The sequence below is a fragment of the Schistocerca americana genome, chromosome 9 (assembly GCF_021461395.2).
Source record: "Schistocerca americana isolate TAMUIC-IGC-003095 chromosome 9, iqSchAmer2.1, whole genome shotgun sequence".
NCBI lineage: Eukaryota > Metazoa > Arthropoda > Insecta > Orthoptera > Acrididae > Schistocerca > Schistocerca americana.
Genome location: NC_060127.1, coordinates 8341211 through 8355616, shown reverse-complemented (window position 1 = coordinate 8355616; position 14406 = coordinate 8341211). Strand labels below are relative to the sequence as shown.

The 14406-nt window shown below is 44.1% G+C and overlaps 1 non-coding gene across 1 annotated transcript; it reads left to right on the top strand.

Annotated features, from left to right (window-relative positions):
* Nucleotides 1-1098: 1098 nt before the first annotated feature.
* Nucleotides 1099-1172, top strand: Trnat-ugu. Its single transcript has one exon. It is a non-coding gene; the product is annotated as a tRNA-Thr (tRNA).
* The last annotated feature ends 13234 nt before the right edge of the window (nucleotides 1173-14406 follow it).

Below are 14406 nucleotides of genomic sequence, written 5' to 3'. Positions count from 1 at the left end.
CGTCGATACTATTTCTTTAAATTCAAACCACATCTGGTTTTCGCTTACGTAGTCATGTCGGAAGGAGTAGAGACTCTCTCTAAGAAATGCCTCAAGCGAATTTTTATCTCCTTTTTTCGTAGATTTAGGTTCCGTCTATTTTTAGTGGGTGTGGACGTTACGGTGGTTGGACAAAAATATGCAAGAAATGCAGAAGCCTGCAGCTTGCGCTGTCGTACATGGTCACGAACGGTACACGTGCGTTGTCGTAGATACGTTGCAAGTTTCAGTTGACGTCAGAACTGTGTCATGTGCAGTTATGAATGCGTTGTGGAGGAGTTAAGAGAACTAGAATGTGGGCAAGTTGTTTGTGATTCCATAACCAAGGGAGTCGGAGTGGCTGGTATTTCAAGAGACAACAAACCGAAGATTTGTAGCTGAGGCATCAAGGGATCACAAATTTAGCATTTGAGGGCAGCGTGGAGGGTAAAAATCGTAGAGCGAGACCAAGAGATGAATACACTAAGCAGATTCAGAAGGATGTAGGTTGCAGTAGGTACTGGGAGATGAAGGGGCTTACACAGGATAGATTAGCATGGAGAGCTGCATCAAAATAGTCTCAGGACAGAAGACCACAACAACAACATCCATGTGGAGCACGTGTTGGTCTCACTGCGGAGTCCTAGACTGAGACACACACAACTGATTTCATCAAAGTGTACGGGTCTGAAGATGGCGTTGACGCAACGTCGAAACTAGTAGCGAAGTAAATATAAAATCTTAAGTACAGCTGGAGGAGTTTCATTTTTAATAAAAATCGTACCAGCTGTGTCCCACCTTCATCTAGTTTAAATATGGATGTACGAAGAGTAACTGTTCTTTCGAGAACAAGTTACTGTCTTCGTATATATAGTTAAAGGCTACCCAGCCATTGACCTTCGTCTGTGCAAATGCGCACAGGTTGCCCAAATTCTTACGGGAATCGCCAAAGCGTGTAATGAGTGGGTGGGCAAATGTCTATAAGGTACAATACATATGTAGAATTGTGGACAATTGGGAATGTCAGTCTCACGGATACGTGCAAGGGATAAGTCCCTGCAGTCGCGCTATTCATCTGTTTCCTCGGTGGCTCAGCTGGATAGAGCGTCTGCCATGTAAGCAGGAGATCCCGGGTTCGAGTCCCGGTCGGGACACTCATTTTCAGCTGTCCACATCGAGGTATATCAACAACACCTGTCGGCAGCTTAGGTTGTCAGTTAGTCATCATTTATGCTAGGCTTTTTAACTGTGCGGTCAGAATACATTTCTTCGCTAATGAAATTGGTCGTACATAATCCATCACAATTTGAGAAGAACAGTGGTGTACACACCTAAACAGTAGAGGGAAAAATGAGCTTTTGTACTCACCGCTAAAGCTGTCAACAGCTCAAAGAGAAGTTCAATGCGCGGCAATAAAAAGTTTTGATCATTTGTCCAATAACATAAAATGTCTGACAGGTATCGAAGCAAGTTTTAACTATCATATAAAATTGTTGCTTCAGGATTCCTATTTCATAGAAGAATTTCAACTTAAAAACTGATAGCCAATAAAAGAAAGTACTTTTAATTGTAGTTGTATGAATAGGAATAGAATAATGTATCCTTAATGTTAACACTAATCATGTATACATATTCTGGAAATTGATTCGTTCCACACCAATTCGATAAACAATCATTCAAATGATCTAAAAACATGCAACTTACTAACTATTAGGCATGTGTTGTGTTTTTGTTGTTTCCTGTATTTTGGCCATACCAGAAATTCTAGAATATGGACTGCTAATACAAGGTAGAGAAAATAGGGCTCTTATTGCAGCATGTAGACAGTCATTTTTCTCTCGCTCCATTTGCAAATGGAACGGGAAAGGAAATGAAATGTTCAAATGCGTGTGAAATCCTATGGTACTTAACTGCTAAGGTCATCAGTCCCTAAGCTTACACACTACTCAACTTAAATTATCCTAAGCACAAACACACACACCCATGCCCGAGGGAGGACTCGAACCTCCGCCGTGACCAGCCGCATAGTCCATGACTGCAGCGCCTGAGACCGCTCGGCTAATCCCGCGCGGCGAAAAGGAAATGACTCGTGGTAATATAAGGTACCCTCCGCCATGCACCTAATGGTGGGTTGTGGAGAACGCATGCAGGTGCAGATGTAGACTCTTCATGAAGGATAACACGCTGCGTCCCGCCTCTCAGAAAATTCTCACACCAATCGCAAAGGATGCTATAAATCCCACATGATGGAACTTTCTTCAGAAAGGGTGGACGCGATGCTGAATTAAAGTCTTTTCGAAAGTCTGGAACCACCGAAGGAATGTGATTTACTTCACTCAAGATTTCTGTGGAGGAGATATGTGAAGTGTAGAAGTTGAGTTTTGCCTGATCGATGTTTTCAGAACCCTGGGTGCAGAAGGATATTTTCTTCCAGATTGGTGAATGTTTTAGAGCTGTGAATATTCAACAGTGCTCTCTTATAAATGGACGTCAGCCATACAGGAAAGTTCTTATTTTATAGACAAGCGTAACTTTACTTCTTTTCAGCTCATATTTGACATTAACTGCTTCAGTTCAGGCATTGCTACCGAGCGAGGTGGCGCAATGGTTAGACACTGCACTCGCATTCGGGAGGACGACGGTTCAGTCCCGCGTCCGGCCATCTTGATTTAGGTTTTCCGTGATTTTCCTGAATCGCTCCAGGCAAATGCCGGGATGGTTCCGTTGCAAGGGCACGGCCGACTTCCTTCCCCGTCCTTCCCTAATCCGATGAGACCGATGACCTCGCTGTCTGGTCTCCTTCCCCAAAACAACCCCCAACCTCAGGCATTGCTGCGTCACCTGTAACACTGAAAGTTTCTCGGCAAAAATCGTCTCTACCTCCCATCTATGTTGCAGTAAAAGCTGTTCACGCAGCCTTAAAAACCCACTGGCTGTAGTCTCGAGCCTATTGCCCAGGCAGCAATTGTGACGCCATGTCACCGAATCGCGGCCCCCACGAGAATATGGGTCCCGTAACGAATTTGTGACGTCGCACTAGTCGGCTTGTCGGGCACACTTTGAGAACACTCGGCTCCATGCAGAACCCACAGCGAATGAATACGTAATTGAAATGGTTCCCACTATATGTCTTGATTCTGTCGTGTGCTGTCGACAGCTTGCACGCATTTAAACGCGCAGTCAAAAATTATTATAATGGCCCCCCATCAGAAACGTCTGCTGGCTCTCGAATGAAGAGCTGCAGTGTCACGTGCTGTGACGTACGCGCCATGATTTGTCTGCCTCGCGGGCCTCGACTGAATCGGTGCATCACTTTGCTGCAGTTGACGCTTCCCGTTGGGAGCGTGCGGTTTCGAATTTGCCTTACGTGCCACGTCGGTTTCCGCGATCCACACTGGTGGATTCTTATTTCATCGAGGTCGCTGTATCTTCACCTCAGACTTCTGCCCACTGGTGGATTCTTATTTCATCGAGGTCGCTGTATCTTCACCTCAGACTTCTGCCAGCGAAAAGTAAGCCAAGCTACCGTCTATAGAACATCTGTGGAGAGCTTCCTTGTGACAGCATTTTCGTTGTCGTAGTTTTTCATGCTTTTCACCCTACTCGTTACGTGTAGGGTGAAGTCAGGAATGGTTATGTCGATCTGAGATATTTAGATGTTTCGATGATACAAGAGGCCAAATTTAGAAACAGATCCTTATCTGCTTCTCGCTTAGCTCCACTGATGTTCCCTCATCGAGTTTCCTAGTGAAAGGTGTACTTTATACAAGACATTGTACAGATAAATAAAATGTGCGGGGTTGTCGTTCCATATCCTCACACAGCCATTTTTAATTAAATACTACTTAAAGAATTTTTTTACTCTCCCGCAGTTTCTTATAAACTTTCACATCACTCAAGACTAAGTGATGTGAATAAAGCGCCAAAGCAAGGTTGCTTTCCTTTTTATGGGCCATAATGTAAGGTTGCCGGGTGGAAAGAGGTAAGCGTGTATGAGTAAATCAGCGTCAGCAAATTTCCTTGCGTAACGTGTTTACCGTTGTTACCGAAAAACTCTTCAAACTTCTATGCGATACTCTGATAAACGTTCGGATGGACATAGGCTATATATCTTATTGATATATACGGTATATAGTCATATATACGTGCTACATACAGAGGAAAGGTTGTAAGTAAAAATTCGACGCTTTATTCACCGATCTAGTTCAGATTTTTACACCATACCCTAATAAACGTTGGGACTGGCATAGGTTACTTATCTTTCAAATACAAACGTTGTGTTATATTTGTACATTACTTTTTATAAAATATACACTTTTTATTAGGAAATTCGACGAGGGAAGGTTGATTTTTAACTCCGGATCTTAGACTATAAGGACCTGTAGCATATTGCGATATGTCGTGAAAGAAACGTGTACTCATAAAATTTAATCACTACTGAAACAAAATATAATTCTAGTTATTACAAAAGCATTGCACGTTTACATAATGCCGGACAACATACGATATAATTACGAAAATTTCCGTAATTTTTACCGACTATGTAGTACTGCTTCAACACAGCCCCTTGGTGTATTACTGTAACTAAAGCAATTCACTATTTTCAAAATAGAAGTGAAATGGCTTTTCCTGTTCGTAACCGCTCGAATTCTCTCTTGTTGTTTGACAAACAAGTCTTATATGATATCACGCTTTTCAATTACACACATGTATTTTATAGAGAAAGTAAGCAAACAGTATCTCTAACAATAGACAATCCGGCATAAACTTTATCTGTATAACGTTCCAACAAGATTTTTTTGTCTTATTTTAGTATCTCGTTATCGTCCAGCCTATTTTCTGGCTAGTCATTTACATAATATTAGAAACTGTTTGCTGTGGTCTATTAGTAGTACTCTTTATGTTGACCATTATGAATTACTAATACTTTACTGTCAAATTATTTAATTTGGCCGGGTGCTGTAAACTAGTATCGCTACATCGCACGTTAAAGTTTTGCTTATTTTATGATGTATTTTATCTTATAGATAATGATTCCAAGAAACGAGCTCGGGGGGATGCACGACACGGCTTAATGAAAGCGCGTCATAAAGAAGTTAGTAATATTGCTTCAACTATGTTATCTATAATTACAGATTTTCTAACATTCAAAGTCGGCCGAGAGATGACCTTTCAGTGATTTACAGTTGCTAGTCTGCGTGTTGGCACGTACTATGATAGTTTTACCTACATATCACTTGTGATATGTAGGTACTGATCTAACTTAGGGTTAGCCTGAGTTAATTCTGGCAATAAATCAGAGCTTCGTACAGCAAGCCGACATCTGCAGTTGGTAGATAAACGTGACAACTTATGTTTTTATTTCCTGTAACAAAATAATTTTTAACCAAAAGAAAGAACTTCTATTAATATTCATTATTCTCTCTCTCTCTCTCTCTCTCTCTCTCTCTCTCTATCGACTTAAGCTGTTGAGCTGCAACTCCGCCTCCCTTATCGAAATACTACAGTTTAAATAGAAGGCAATCGCGTCTTTCGAACGATGATAATTTATAATCAGGGACGAAAACATGTACTTGATGTCGCACAAAATTAATAACTACTGACAACAAGGATTCTCTACAATAAAATACGATGTCCATTGACTTCGTTTATTGATCTTCAAACAACGGAACACAGCTGACAAAGCCCTTCTCACTCACGCTGATGCAGCATAATTTACAAATGAAAAATCGATTTATTTGAGAGAAGACACTGTTTGTGCCTGCACGAGGTATGAAAGAGCGGTGCGTTAGCCGAGCTGACAGTACTCAGGTGATTACTGTGAAAAGCTTTCCGACGTGATTATGGCTGCACGATGAAATTTAACAGACTTCGAGCACAGAATGGTAGTTAGAACTAGACACAAAAGACGTTCCAATTCGGAAATCGTAAGGGAATTCATTATTCCAAGTTCCACAGTGTAAAGAGTGTGCCCAGAATACTATATTTTAGGCAATACCTCTCACAGTGAACAACGCAGCCGCCAATGGTCTTCACTTAGCGACTGAGAGCAGTGGAGTTTGCGTATAGTTGTCAGTGCTAACAGACAAGCAACACCGCAGAAATCAATGCGGGACGTACGACAAACGTGTTGGGTCGATGCCACGTCGAGTTGCTGCACTGAGCTGGTAAAAGGAGGCCCGACAGGACCTTAGGAGGCGTCCCGTGACTTTTGCCACCCAGTGTAAAATGGCTGACATCGAAATAAGTGTCCAAGGGATGAAAAGGGAACTGAAATCACTCAACGGAGGAAAGTCCACTGGACCTGACGGGATACCAATTCGATTCTACACAGAGTACGCGAAAGAACTTGCCCCCCTTCTAACAGCCGTGTACCGCCATTCTCTAGAGGAACGGAAGGTTCCAAATGATTGGAAAAGAGCACAGATAGTCCCAGTCATCAAGAAGGGTCGTCGAGCAGATGCGCAAAACTATAGACCTATATCTCTGACGTCGATCTGTTGTAGAATTTTAGAACATGTTTTTTGCTCGAGTATCATGTCGTTTTTGGAAACCCAGAATCTACTCTGTAGGAATCAACATGGATTTCGGAAACAGCGATCGTGTGAGACCCAACTCGCTTTATTTGTTAATGAGACCCAGTTCCGCACTGTCGCCTGATAAACAAAGAGCCTACGGAATATCAGACCAGCTGTGTGGCTGGATTGAAGAATTTTTAGCAAATAGAACACAGCATTTTGTTATCAATGGGAAGACGTCTACAGACGTTAAAGTAACCTCAGGCGTGCCACAAGGGAAGTGTTAAGGGACCATTGCTTTCGACAATATATATATAAATGACCTAGTAGATAGTGTCGGAAGTTCCACGCGGCTTTTAGAGGATGATGCGATAATTGGAGTGAAATGCAGGAAGATCTGCAGCGGAGAGGCACTTGGTGCGGGGGGGAGGGGGGGGGGGTGACAACTTAACATAGCCAAATGTAATGTATTGCAATTACATAGAAAGAAGGATCCTTTATTGTATGATTAGATGATAGCAGAACAAACACTGGTAGCAGTTGCTTCTGTAAAATATCTGGGAGTATGCGTACGGAACGATTTGAAGTGGAATGATCATATAAAATTAGTTTTTGGTAAGACGGGTGCCAGGTTGAGATTCATTGGGAGAGTCCTTAGAAAATGTAGTCCATCAACAAAGGAGGTGGCTTACAAAACGCTCGTTCGACCTATAATTGATTATTGCTGATCAGTGTGGGATCCGTACCAGATCGGGTTGACAGAGGAGATAGAGAAGATCCAAAGAAGAGCGGCTCGTTTCGTCACAGGGTTAGTTGGTAAGCGTGATAAGGTTACGGACATGTTCAGCAAACTCAAGTGGCAGACTCTGGAAGAGAGGCGCTCTGCATCGCGGTGTAGCTTGCTGTCCAGGTTTCGAGAGGGTGCGTTTCTGGATGAGGTATCGAATATGTTGCTTCCCCCTACTTATACGTCCCGAGGAGATCACGAATGTAAAATTAGAGAGATTCGAGCGCGCACCGAGGCTTTCCGGCAGTCGTTCTTCCCGCGAACCACACGCGACTGGAACAGAAAAGGGAGGTAATGACAGTGGCACGTAAAGTGCCCTCCGCCACACACTGTTGGGTGGCTTGCGGAGTATAAATGTAGATGTAGATGTAGATGTAGGACAGTGCGGCGGAGTCTAACGTTAATGGGCTATGACAGCAGTCAGATGAATCGAGATTCCAGTTTCTAAGAGGTGATATTTGGGCAAGTGTGGCGCACACCCCACGAAGCCGTGGACCAGAGTTGCCAACAAGGAACTCTGCAAGCTGGAGGTGGCTCCAAAATGGTGTTGACGGTCTTTTCATGGAATGGACAGCGTCCTGTGGTGCACGAAATGGCTACGTTCGGCTACTTGTAGACCATTTACAGCCATTCGTGGACTTCATGTTCCCAAAAAACGATGGAATGTTCATGGACGACAATACGCCATCTCACCGGACCGCAGTTGTTCACAATTGGTTCGACGAACATTCTGGGTAATACGAGCGAATGATTTTACCACCCAGACACCCCGACATGAGTCCCATCCGAATATTCAGTTCGCGCACTGCTTTAGCATTTATAGATGGCTGTAGAGGGGGCATGGCTCAAGATTTCTGCAGAGGACTTGCGACGACGTGTTGGGTCGATGCCACTTCAAGTCACTGCACAGAGCTGGTAAAAGGATGACCGGCACGACCTTAGGAGGCGTGACTTTTGTCACCCAGTGTACATTGTTCATCTTGCGGGTGTGCAGGCTCATAGCGAGTATTCTCAGGAATCGCTAAGTTGTTATTTATCCCGGTAAATTTACTTCTGCTCAACTTGAAAGACGGAGCGATTTGGTGCAGTGTCTGGACTCGAATTCAGGAGGACGACAGTTCAGATCCGCGTCCGGCCACCCCGAATTTGATTTTCTGTGATTTCCCTAAGCCGTTCCAGGTAAACGACGGGAGGGCTCCTCTGAAACAGAAGGGCCGATCTCCTTCCCCATCCTCGAATCAATCCGAGCTTGTGCTCCAATGACCTCGATGTCAACGGTACCTTAAACCTTACTCTTACTTCTTTACCTCCAGCAAGAAAAATTTCCTATCACCGTGCCCGTCCTTGTCAGAGTTTTGCGCATATTCCTTCCCTTGCCGATATCAACATTCGCCTGTAGCGCCACATCTCGAGTGCTTCGATTATCTTCTATTCCGGTTTTCCCACAATCCATGTTTCACTACCATACAACGCTCAGAAATTCTCGGAAATTTATTCCTCAACACCTATGTTTCATGCTAGTAGACTTCTCTTGGGCAGGAATGCTCCTTTTTTGCCGGTGCTAGTCTGCTTTTGATGTCCTCCTTGCTCCGTCACGTTAGCAGAGGTCCTTAACTTCAACTTCTCGATCACGAATTGTGATATTAAATTTCTCACTGTCCTCGTTTCTCCCACCTTTCGTTTCCCCTATATTTCTTCAATTTGCTCTCAGTCCATATTCTGTACTCGTTAGTGTTCATTCCATTCAGCAGATCATGTAATTCTTCTTCACTTTCACTCGGGATAGCAATGTCATCAGCGAATCGTATCATTAATATCCTTTCACCTTGAATTTTAATTCCAGTCCTGAACCTTTCTTTTGTTTCCATCTTTGCTTCTTCAATCTACAGATTGACCAGTAGTGGCGAAACCTACATCTATGCCTTACACGCTTTTTAATCCGAGCACTTCGTTCTTGGTCGTCCACTCTTATTATTCCCTCTTGGTTCTTGTAGATATTATATATTACCCGTCTCTCCCTATAGCGTACCCCTATCTTCTTCAGAATTTCGAACATCTTGCACCATTTTATACTGTCGAAAGCTTCTTCTAGGTCGGCAAATTCTATGAACGTTTCTTGATTTCTCTTTAATATTGCTTCCATTATCAGCCTCGATGTCAGAATTGCCCCTATGGTGCCTTTCCTTTCCCAAAGCCAAACTGATCGTTACCTAACACACCTTCAATTTTCTTTTCTATTCTGGTGCCTTTCCTTTCCCAAAGCCAAACTGATGGTTACCTAACACACCTTCAATTTTCTTTTCTATTCGTCTGTATATTATTCTCGTGAGCTACTTGGACGTTGAGTTGTTAAGCTGATTGTACCACAATTCTCGCACGTGTCAGCTCTTGCAATCTTTGGAATTGCATGGATGATGTTTTTCCGAAAATCAGATGGTATATCGCCAGTCTCATGCATTCTACACACCAACGCGAATAGTTGCTTTGTTGCTACTTGCTCCGGGGGCCTTAAGTGTACTGTCTCCACCTGTTCGCTCTCTCCTCTGTATTTAGCAGTAGAATTTCCATTGCATTCTTAATGCTGCCGCCCTTGCTTTCAATTTCACCCAAGGTCCCTCTGACTTTTCTACATGCCGAGTCAATCTTTTCGCCAAGCAATTCTTTCTCCATTCCTTCACATTTTTCGTGCAGTTGTTTCGCTTCAGGCATCCTGCACTTCCTATTTATTTCATTCCTATGTGACTTTTATTTCTGTATTCCAGAATTTTTCTGTACATTTTTGTACGACGTCCTTTCGTCGATCAGCTGAAATATTTCTTCTGTTACACGTAGTTTCTTCGCATTTGCCTTCTTTGTCCTATGCCTGTCTCCCCCACCTTGTATGATCAACCTTCCTAGAGATGTCAGTTCGTCTTCAACTGAGCTGCCCACTGACCAGTTCATTATCGCAGTATCCGTAGCCTCAGAAAACTCAAAGTGTACCTCTTCATTCTTAGCAGCTCCGCACCCCATTTCTTTGAGTCTTTGTTCTTCCTGACTATTCTGTTAAACTTCAGCCTATTCTTCGTCTTGAATAAATTGTGATCTGAGCCTATATCTTCTCTGGGGTGTGTCTTACAATCTCTGCCTGATAAACATGCAATCTAACTATAATCTTTCCGTATCTCCCGTCCTTTCCCAAGTGTACCTCTTCTTCTGGTTCTTGAAGAGAGTATACGATATTACTAACTGATGCAAAACTGAATTAGTCCTTCTCCTCTCTCATTCCTATGGTCAAATGCATAGTCTCCTGTAACCTTCTCCTCCCTCACCTAGAACCGCGTTCCAGTCCCCAATGGCTAATAGATTTTCATCTCCCTTTACGTCCTGAATTACTCATTCAATATACTCTTGTACTTTCTCTCTTGTTTATCCTCTGCTGGCAACCTCGGCTTGTATACCTAAACTATAATTGTCGGAGTTGGTTTGCTGTCGAGTCTGCAATGAACAACCCTATCGCTGAACTGTTCACAGTAACTCACTCTCTGCCCTACTTTCTTATTCGTAACGAATCCTACTCCAACTACACCATTTTCTGCTGCTGTTGATATTACCCCATACTCATCTGACCAGAAATCTTTGTCTTCTTTCCATTTCATTTCAATGGTCCGCACTACATCTAGATTGAGTGTAAGTATTTCCCATTTCAGATTTTCCATCTTCTTTACCACTATCAAAATTCTGATATTTTGTTCCCCGACTTGTAGAATGTTACCCCTTCGTTTATTATTTTTCAATCTTTTTCTCATGCTCACCTCTCCGTTGGCAGTCCCCTCCGGGAGATCCTAATGGGGTATTAGTCCGGAATCTTTTACCAATGGAGAGATCATCACGACAATTTCTTAATTACAGACCACATGTGCTTTAGCTACACAATGTCTCTTTAATACCATGGTTTCCATTGCCTTCTGCATCCTCGTGCCTCTGATCACTGCTGATTCTTCCGCCTTTTTAGGAGCAGTTTCCCGCCCCAAGGGCAAGAGAGTGCCCTGAACCTCAGTCCGCTCCTCTGCCCTTTTATGCCGGAACACTTTGGCCACCATTGCTGATAATTTTTATTCAAAACACTGGCGAAGTTCGAACCGCCACCCCTAAACCACTAGTGTACTCAGTAACTGAGTAGACGTATCAGAACAGCAGTTAGTGGACATTAATATAGGGTGTCAGCCGTTCGCTTTGATGACCTATTCACCTCTGCTGGATGTAGGCCAGATAGCGTGTGGATGTGGGCAGTTCTGTGTCGACCAGACTGTTCGCACTATTGAGGAGCGCCGCACAGAACACGAAAGGTGTTACCGTCTGCGCTATCCCGAAAAGGCATCTGTAGCAGAACATGCTCTGGAAAACTAACAGTGAATTGCTTTCGATGAGACGTCTATTATTAAAAGGACTAATGGCTTCTGGGATAGCGTGATAAACGAGGCCATACAGATTATAATTGCTGACAACACCTTCAATAGAGACGGTGAATTGCAGCTGAGTGTAGCGTGGGATCCGTTGGTGAGGGAGTTGAAGCGGGCCCGGCGGTCGTGCAGCCAAAACATTACCATATATGGTGCGGGACCGAACACCAGTGACGTCACGAGCGACGGCGCGGCTACATAAGCACGGCAGTGACAACCACACGACAGCCATCCACTTGACAATGGCGGAGGAGATCTCTGCCGGAAGCTCGGGGGCAGTGAACCACTTGACGCGGCTTGAAACCCGAGAATGGTTTATTAGACTCGTTTTCAGTCACCCGTTGTCCAGTGGGATCGCTTTCGACACCTCCTCAAGTGGTGCTCCGTATCGACTACAGAAATGTGCGGATCGCCCACTCCGTCACTGCGCTGGCGGCTCTGCTGCTAGCCCTTCGGAATTCGAAGGTGATTTATCCCACTGGTTTCATACAAGTTTTTACAAACAGTCAGGAATACTCGACAGTTGCTGTTCATCAGTACATGAGATGTGGCTTGTCTTAATTCAGCTGTGGTTGTTGACTCGCGTTTGCATTTTGCAGTCAGACGCCCATAAGTCGATTTCGCAGCTCTAGAAGGGCTGCAACATTCCTGATGGATTTGTCACTTAGGTGACATCGGATGACTAGTTCGCGTTCGAAGCCGCTGAACTCCGATGACCGACCCATTCTGCTGTTAAAGCACCTACCACGACATCTCGTCGTATCTAGTGGTCAATTCCGCATTACATTCGCCTCCAGACACGTCTGACCAGATGGTGATTTTTTTCTTTCGACGCTTCCTTAGAGAACCTAGTCATACTTTGTCTTATGAATCCGTCTACTTTTGAACAGCCTACTGTTGATAAAAGCATTTGGCCGCGTTTTGCGAATATTGGATTCCCGTATTGTTCGTGAGCTCTTTCTGTAGATAATATCATGCCTATGATTTTTGGTCTGTGTATAGCGGGTGCTTTTTTGTTTTCTCAATTTGCTGCACATGTCAAAGCGTAAAAGTTCTTCATTTGTAGATAAACGTCACATGTTAACTGAAGTAATTTCTGAGGCTGGTTCAGAAAAGGACCTTCCATTAACATTCTTTTTTCTTCTTGGTGTACCGCTTTCAGGAGTATTATCCAGCTGCATGCCGTTTCCAGGGACGCCCGATGTAAAGTGTGTACTACAGAATAGAAGCTGCGACATCGTCGTGAAAAACGGTGACCCGTATATGTAATAAGTTTCCTTCAATTTACGTCTATGGTCACAAACTTTTTGTTAACATATTACCGGTTTGTTATGAAACAGATCTGATGATTATCATTAAAGACCGAAACCGGTAATCTGTTAACAAAAAGTTTGTGACCATAGACGTAAATTAAAGGAAACTCATTACTATAGAACAGGTACTTCTATGATACAGTGCAGAGGAAACAAAGAAACGGTCTCGCTCAGAGCTGTGCAATATATACGCCAACCACCAGCCACCGCATTCCGATGGCAGGCAGTTTATGTATGCTGGCGACACGGCCGTGGATGCCAAAGAGAGTGCCTTTGAGGAAGTGAGGAGAAATTAACCAGTAGCCTCGCAATGCTGGGGGATTAGTTCCACCAGAACAACCTGAAACCAAACCAAGCAAAGACCGAGGTTTGCAGTTTCCAGCTGAGGAATCAGGAAACCAAAATAAAACTCCACCTGAGTTGAGAAGGGCAAGAACTAGAATATTAGATTTTAATGTACAGGGTTCTGGACATTTAAAATAAATAAATAAACAGGCTTCTACGTCAGTACATCTAAAACGGTTTGGTACTCTCCTTTCCTGGTAAACGCCTGTACGCGTATCACAATATCTCTCTCTCTCTCTCTCTCTCTCTCTCTCTCTCTCTCTCTCCCTCTGTCTCGCCCTCTCTAACGTAGGTAAATTTTAAAAAGAGAGGTGGGTTGTTGGACGTCATAGTATCTAATCTCTTTGTCAAAGATAAGTATCGATATCTCGAGGGACTTAAAGGGTACGGAGCTCCTCGTTCGACTGCGTGTCCCTCCCCGTATACAGTGCCATTGGCTGCGCAAGCGTTTCTGAACAGTCTTCCCCTCCCCCCTCTTTCCACCCCCACCCGCTCACCGTCTTGCAGCTGCGCGCCTCGCAGTCACCAGGCCCGGGTCATGTCGTCAGTTAATTATGCCAACAACGTCAGACCGTACTTAGAATGCGGCGGTACGACCTTGGTCCTCCGGCGCATACCATCCGGTTCCTGTGGAAGGGCTGACGCCCCGGTCTGAACGGGCGCCGGTTCCTCACCCCCTCCCCCCACTCTCCGCCATTTCTTTCACCATCTGCCCTCTGCGTCACCAGCACCGCTTCCTGCCAGCGACTGCACAACTCTGTTGGAGCGGGCGCGTTTATTTTAATCCAGCCCGCCTCCTGCCAGTCTCTCCCCCCAAAGCGCTGCTCGGAAGAACTCACTCGCGTCCCTGCTTTTTCTTTTTGCTTCTTCCTTTCAGTCTTCTTTACATCCACGTTTGTTTTCAGCTTCTTTGTCACACTGTATCTGCGTTGCGTAAACGCTTAAAAAAGAGAGAAAAAAAAGAAAATCCAATTACCGACTTG